Below are 7,827 nucleotides of genomic sequence, written 5' to 3' on the forward strand. Positions count from 1 at the left end.
CAAACACCTTGAGCCTGTAAAAATAGACTTGGTGATTAAGGAAGTGAATATCAGTGCAGCAAGGAAAGCAGCAAGGAAAGTTCGATGGACGTGTAGGTTCGTGTCTAGTGTTGTGTGATTTAGAAATATCGTAAAACACACGGGTTGGGCATCTTAAGATAGAACGGCGGGTGGCGACCGTCGATGCCCCGCCCTGACCTCTGACCGAGCAGTTAATGGGCTGGGACGGAGGGTTGCCAGCGACAAGAGAGGCTCGCCTCACACCTCCCAAACTGGCGGTTCTGTAGCAACGTATATTTAATCTATTACTTGTATTTAGTTCAATTTAGCCTTGAAAGAGAGTGAAAAACCGGTGTTGGCAGTCGACCCGCAGACAACTGCATACGGTGCGGTGGGGCGGTGTTGTTGTTGGTTATGGTCGAATCGGTGTTATCAATATTTTCATTTATATTTCATATCCACCAGAAAAAAGCAAATATATACTTAGCGTAATGAAATGATTGATATGGAAACATATGTTAACGTAAAGGAAAGAAACGGAGCCAGCCACAGCGCCTTTGCAGCTTAAATTTTATTATATAAATCAATTAATCATTTCATACACCTTGATATAGGCTACAACGTTTATTTAGTGACACTATTATTATTATTATTATAATTATTATTATTATTTTTTGTCTTTGTTACTATTATTAGCGTTGCCATTGTTGTTATTGCTAGTATAATTAGTATCAGTATAATATTCTTGTCATTATTATTATTCATATTACTTGTGTTCATACTATCAAAACTACTGCTTACATTATTATCGACGTTAGTGTCATTAATATAATTGTAATACTTTGTTTACTTCTGCTCTAATGCAATTACAATTATTATTCTCTCTCTCTCTCTCACACCGACCTCTCCTGTCTCTTCCCCACTCACCTCTCTTCACACTATACGCCCTACCCCCTGGCCCCTCGTTCTACACTGCACCAACCGCCCTTGGTTACGCTAACCTCTGTAACCTCGATGCCAGTTGACACTAACAAATCTCTCCACATCGCACTGATAATATCTCCATCCCAACTCTCTCTCTCTCTTTCATCCTTCGAAACAATGTGTCAGCCTATTATATTGATTATAATCCTATCTATATATCTGTCAATGTCGCTAAACTAACAGGAATATTAATATTAGTGTCATTCCACAGTAGATATCACTACTACTTTCAATCATAATCAATAATCAGTCATTATTACTACATGTACTACCAATATTCCTGCTGTCATTAATATCAATATCTATAATTTTATAAATGCTTGACCCTCCAAGCCAAAGAAGATGCTGCATTGTACAAAAAGAAGATCACAGATGTATAAACTGTGCATGTGTTAAGGAGAAAAGACGCTGTACGAACTGTAAAAAGAGCGACAGGTGCCAAAATCCCTGGGCAGGGATCAGAGCAGGAGGATAACGATGAAGCGCGACACCGCGGGACAATGAGGGCCGCCGGGGAAGGAGTGAGGGGAGGGGTGTCGGAGGAGCTGCTGCACAACCGCCACCTCTATACCCCCTCAACCGGTACCACCTTCCATTGGCACCTCCAATGTTGCTACTACCAACACCACTACCACCACCCCTCATCACTCTTCCTTCGACTGGACAGGGCGCGGCGGAGGTCGGGGAAGCTTTCTTGGAAGGGGCTAGCAGAAGGGGAAGCAACGAGGTGGGTGGATGACACATACCTTGAAGTTGTTGGGTGGTCTGCAAGAAATCTTTTTGAACCACCCAGATGTGGAGCCACGACATTTATCATCAAAGAAATTGTCACCATGTTAAATAACTACATCCAGAACACACCACTGGCGCCCCTATCCCTGAAAATTGTATTCACTCTCCCCCATCTCTTCCTCCAAAAAGCACACCCAAAGACCAAACAAGCCGAAAATATCGAGGCATTAAGAAGGCGAGTTGCCTTGTGGCAAACTAACGAGTTAGATGCCCTCCTTGGAGAAGCCAGAGCCATACAGGAGAGGCCTCCGGACCCCAGCAAAACAACACCTCCACAGAAGACAGGGCCCGGAAGTTTGCAGACAAATGCGATAAGGCAACGTTGCGTCTGCAACACGAGCCTTGTCAGAAAATTCCACACGGTGTGCTTCCACTCACCAGGGACACGATCAGTCAACTCAAGGAAAAACATCCTCCACCGAGTGACCTGAATGGACTGAGACTGGCAGGATGTCACCAACCACCGAATCCAGTTATATACGAAAGGATAACAGGAGAGATGGTGTGGAAGAAGGCCCTCCAGACTCGTGGCAGCGCGGGGCCCTCAGGACTTGATGCACGGGGATGGCGAAGCTTGCTGAGCAGCGCCAACTTTGGCAGTGCAGCTGGCGACTTGCGCAACACCATTGCAGCACTGGCAAGAAAACTCGCCTCCTCCAGCGCCCACTATGTGGACGCCCTGCCGGCATGCCGCCTAATTCCCTGGACAAGAGGCCGGGATGCAGGCCTATAGGAGTCGGAGAAGTCCTGCGGCGCATCGTAGGCAAATGCATCATGGCTGTCGTCAAAGAAGATGTGAGAATGGCAGCAGGGAACCTCCAAGTTTGTGCAGGCAGCAGGCAGGAGGAGAAGCAGCAGTCCATGCCATGCGGGAGATATTCGACCACGTGGAGTGCGAAGCAGTGCTTCTTGTTGACGCCAAAAATGCCTTCAACACAATAAATAGAAAGACTATGATACATAACATTAAAACCAAGTGCCCTAGCTTAGCTATGTATGTCGAAAATACCTATACATACCCGACTGACTTATACATAAATAGCCACAGTGGAAAGGTGAAAGTGTTAAAATCATCTGAGGACAACACAAGGTGACCCAATAGCCATGGCTATGTACGCCCTGGGCCTATCAGTCCTCCAAAATGAAATCGCGTTCGCAGAACACAGGTGAAACAGGTGGCTTATGCGGATGACCTCTCAGGTGCTGGTAAAATCTCAGACTTAAAAGGGTGGTGGGACACTGTGAACACCGCCGGCCCTGAGATAGGATACATCCCTAACGCCACCAAGTCTGTCCTTATTGTCAAACCTGAACATTATGACCATGCCACCAGAAACTTTTTAGGAAGTGGCGTCATTGTGACAAAGACGGACAACGACACCTTAGGGTGCAGTGATCGGGACAGAGGTATATAAGAAGGAGTACGTGGGGAGACAAAGTAGCTACGAATGGGTGAAGGAAGTAGAAGCTTTGTCTGCCATTGCTAAGACTCGAGCCACGCCGCCTATTCAGCGTACACCCACGGCATCCAACATCGGTGGACGTTCCTGATGCGCACCATCCAGCATCAGTCCACTCCTCCGACCACTGGAAAATGCCGCTTCAGAATGTATTCTTGCCGGCGCTGGTGAAATATCATGCTTTGGGGAGGAAGAGAGGGATATGCTACAGCACTTCCCCAAGACTGGTGGGATGGGGATCACCAACCCTGAGAAGCTGGCAGATAAGAGAGAACCAAACTCCATCAGCCTTACCAGGTCACTCATCAACAGGATCATCGCTCAGGAGGCAGAGGGCAGAGATAGACCAAACAGAAATAAGAGATATTGTTAAAGAAAATCTTCAGAAGAAAGGCAACAGGCCCAAAAGACGAGCTGGACCGTCTTACACAACACCTGTCCACAGCAGAAATGGGTAGAAAAATACACAGCACAGGAGGCAGGCGCCTCTAACTGGCTACAACGTCATTACCAATCAGAGCAAAAGGGCTTCAGCCTTAACAAACAAGAATTTGTCGACGCCATTGCTCTGAGATATGGCTGGCCGATTGAGGGACTGCTTTCGATCTCCCCTGTGCATGTGAGATCACCAAAATGATGTCACCCACACCACAGACATGTGGAAAAAGGAGGATCTCTAAATCTGTATTCGACACGATGAAGTGAGGGATCTGACAGCCAGCATGCTTGGGGAGGTAATATGCCAGATCGTCACTACCGAGCCGGAAACCACTGCTTTTCGCCCCACCCTGGACGGCGAACACCTTCGATACGAGGACAGCCTGGCCAATACCCTGCTACAGGAGGCTCGGGTTGATGTAAGTGCCCGCGGATTCTGGAGTGCGCGGACAGCAGGCGTTCATGGACATCCGCATATTCGACCTGATGGCTGCCTGTCACCGTGAGTTGCCCCTGCAAGCCGCCCACCACAGGAACGAGCAGGAAGAAGACAAGGGCATACGGTGAAAGAATCCAAACATGTATGGATCAAGGGCAGTCACTTCACCCTCGTCTTCACCACATCCGGCGCGGGATGGGTCCCAGGGGCCCAATGCTTCACACACGCCTCATGCGGAACTAATCTCAGAAAGAAGCAACAGCCAAGGAGCCACGTTGTCGCCTGGATGAGGAAGTGTTGCCTCTCGTTCTCCCTGCTCAGGGTCGGCCATCCTATGTTCCTCAGGGGCACCAGACACCTCTGGGCCCCAAAAGCAATACCACCATCTCCAATATGGACTCATGAAGCCACAGTGGTGGAGAGTGACATTAGGGTGGGTCAGGAGTGACTTGAGTAGGGAAGGAAAGGGGATCTAGACGTAATAGATGATAGGTGATTTAGTGTCAGTTAGTATTAGTGATATGGTTGATGCCACAGCTCATTAGCGAACAGAGTTGGGGCTAATGACCTCCAAGCTATGGAGCCTCCATGATTATGCGTCAGGAAGAAATAAAAACATAAGGTGGAAGTGTATCATTTATGTAGAAAAAAAAAAAAGTAGTAGTAGTAGTAGTAGTAGCAGTAGTAGTAGTAAAGAAGACACTAACAAAAAATCTCTGCCCTTACACCCACATCAACACCCCCTCTCCTCCTCCCTCCCTTCCTTCTGTACCTCACCCTTCTCGGTGGGTGAGGCCGAGAGGGTGAGTGAGTGTGACGCCATGGATGAGGACAGGTTGACAGATGCCACGGAGAGCATGGAGGGTATCTGGGCCAGCTCCATCTCCGAGGCCCTCGTCTCACGTCCGCTGCAGGCAGGTGGCTGTCTCACTCATGGCTTCAGGCAGTTGACAAAGAGCTCACGTGTTGTCCGCCGTGCAGGCCAGGGTAAGGGAGGGAGGACAAGGGTAAGATAAAAGGCAAGGCAGGAGTGGGGGACAAGGGGTAAGTAAGAGCAAGGCAGGGGTAAAGTAAGGGAGGGACAAGAGATGGGTAAGTAAGGCAGAGATGGGGAGGACAAAGGGAGGACAAAAGAGGGAGTAAGTGCGAGCAAAGGAGGAGGACAAAGGGAATGGGACAAGGCAGGGAGTAAGTAAGGGAGGACAAGGCATTAAGTGGGCAAAACAGGAGGACAAGGGAGGACAAAAGATAGAAGTAAAAGAGCAGGGCAGGAGTAGGGAGTAAGGGAGGACAAGGAGTAAGTAAAGTAAAGGCAAAGGCAGGGCAGAGATGAGGACAAAGGGTAAGTAAAGACAAGGCAGGAGACAAGGAGGACAAGGAGTAAATGAGACAGGAGCAGGGAGTAAGGAGGCAAGGCAGGGTGAAAGTAAGAGTAAGGGAGGCAGCAGGGCTAAGGGAGTAGGACAATAGTTCCTCTCCTCTCTAGAATCCTCTCCTTCCTACCCAAGGAGGAATGAGAATTTTGGGAGAGCAAGGCAGAGGTAAAGGAGGCAATAGGAGGGTAAGGAGGGGCCAAGGTCCGAGTAAAGTGAAACAAAGGCAGGATGGAGGCACAGGAGGGAGTAAGGAGGTACAGGAAGGGCAGGGAGGAGGTAAAGCCAGGTGGGAGGGAGCAAGGGAGAATGATGGAGGCAAAGGGAGGAGTAAGGGAGGAGGGCTCCAAGGGAGTAAATAAGGAAGAGAACAAGGGAGGAGTAAGGGAGGAGGTACGGAGGCAAGGGAGGAGTAAAGGGAGGAGCAAGGGAGGAGTAAAGGAGGGCAAGGGAGTAAATAAGGGGAAGACAAGGAGGGTAAAATAAGGAAGGGCAAGGGAGGAGTGGTTTATATAAGGAGAGCAAGGAGGGAGGAGCAGGGAGGAGGAGTATAGGAGGCAAGGGGTAAATAGGAAGGCAAAGGGAGGAGTAAGGGGAGGGTAAGGGAAGACGAGGCGGGAAGGATAAAGGAGTGAGTGGTCCAGCTGGGTTAGAGCAAGGGTTAGGTAAGGAGGACATTAGGGTGCAGATATACGGATAAATGCTGGTGGTTAAGCTTGAGTAACAGTTTATACAAACACAGGTAAACCAGATATAGGTTAAATGGGAGTTGACTACAGGGCAATGAAAAAACACAGTAAACAATAGATCGTAGAACTTGTGGCATTCTGAGGCTGACAGTTGCAGAGGTTAAACAGCAAAGTGATATAAACAGGAAAGCGGTTATTTTAATTGTGTGTGTGTGAGTGCAGAAACAGACAAGCAGTTGATAAACAGACAGAGAGTGCCAATGGGTTATGGTGCACTTAAGACAGAGAGACTCTACTGGTGGGACAGTGAAACCAGTCAAACACTAATGGTATACCCAAATTACCATCTTACGTGGCAACTCCCAAGTACCGGACAAACACCAAAACACAGCACACAACCTCTAACCAGTATAAAACAGTTTACCAAACAGAGAATAATGGTACCAAACAGAATAATGTGCTACCAGAGAATAATTGTACCAACAAGAATAGATCATTCATCCTGCATTGCCAAACAGAGAATAATGGTACCAAAAGAATTGTAATCATCATCAGACTGTGAATAATGGTAAGACAAACAGAATCAATAATCCTTCCATTATCAATTGTACTTAAACAGAATAATAAAAATTACATGTCAAACGAAATAATAATAGTACCAAATAGAATAGTACATGGTGCCAAATAGAATAATAGCATTTACCAAACATCAGAATAATAGTACCAAACAGAGAAATAGTTAGCAGCTTGTAACGAGAATAATCAGTACCAAATAGAATAGTGGTACATGGGGCAGAATGGATCTTTCAGTACTAAACAGAAAATAATGGTTACCAAACAGAATAATGGTGCCAGATCAGAATAATTTTCCAAACTAATAATGGTATTTATCCAGAAGAATAGTGTTCTCATCAAACAGGAATAATAATTTCCACGACACTATAATGGTGCCAAACGGAGAATAACGGTACCAAACAAATCCGGTAGACACCTAAAGAGAGGAACAATAATTCAAACAGAAAAAATGGTACCAAAAACATGCATAACGGTATGCCAAGAAACAACAACGTCCGTACCAAACACAGAATAATGCCTACCAAGAAAACAGCACTACCAGTCTATGACGGATCCAGGGTGGGGCGGGGCGGCTTAAGTTGGGCCCTATTAAGCATTCACTGACATCTGGGACGCGCATCTAGGAGAGTTATTATAGTGGTGCCTGCTTTGGAGAAGGGGGTGTAAAAAGCCAGCATTCCCAAATATTCCTACCTGCTCCTGCTCAGAATACTCCGTCAACAACAGTGCCTCAGGGGAAGAGATTTTCTCCTCTTAACCCCTTGAGCTACCGTGGATTCTGTGAAAGACCTAACAGAAAGACCTCACCTAAGCTAGGGAATGGATCAAAAGTGGCTGCTACAAGTTCAATGAAGAAAATAATGTTAGGTCTTGCATCTTGGGAGGATGGTCCAGCATGAAGGAAAGCGATAGGTTAGATGGAAACACTCCACTATCCTACCAGGAAGGCAGAGGAGGACCTGGGAGAAAGGACCTGGGAATGTATGCCCAGGCACACCTGGTAAGGAAAGGATATCCAACACACCAATACCACATAGAGAGGCACTAGGATTAAATCACACCACAGGAAGCAGAAG

Source organism: Eriocheir sinensis, chromosome 69 (assembly GCF_024679095.1).
Source record: "Eriocheir sinensis breed Jianghai 21 chromosome 69, ASM2467909v1, whole genome shotgun sequence".
NCBI classification, from domain to species: Eukaryota; Metazoa; Arthropoda; class Malacostraca; order Decapoda; family Varunidae; genus Eriocheir; species Eriocheir sinensis.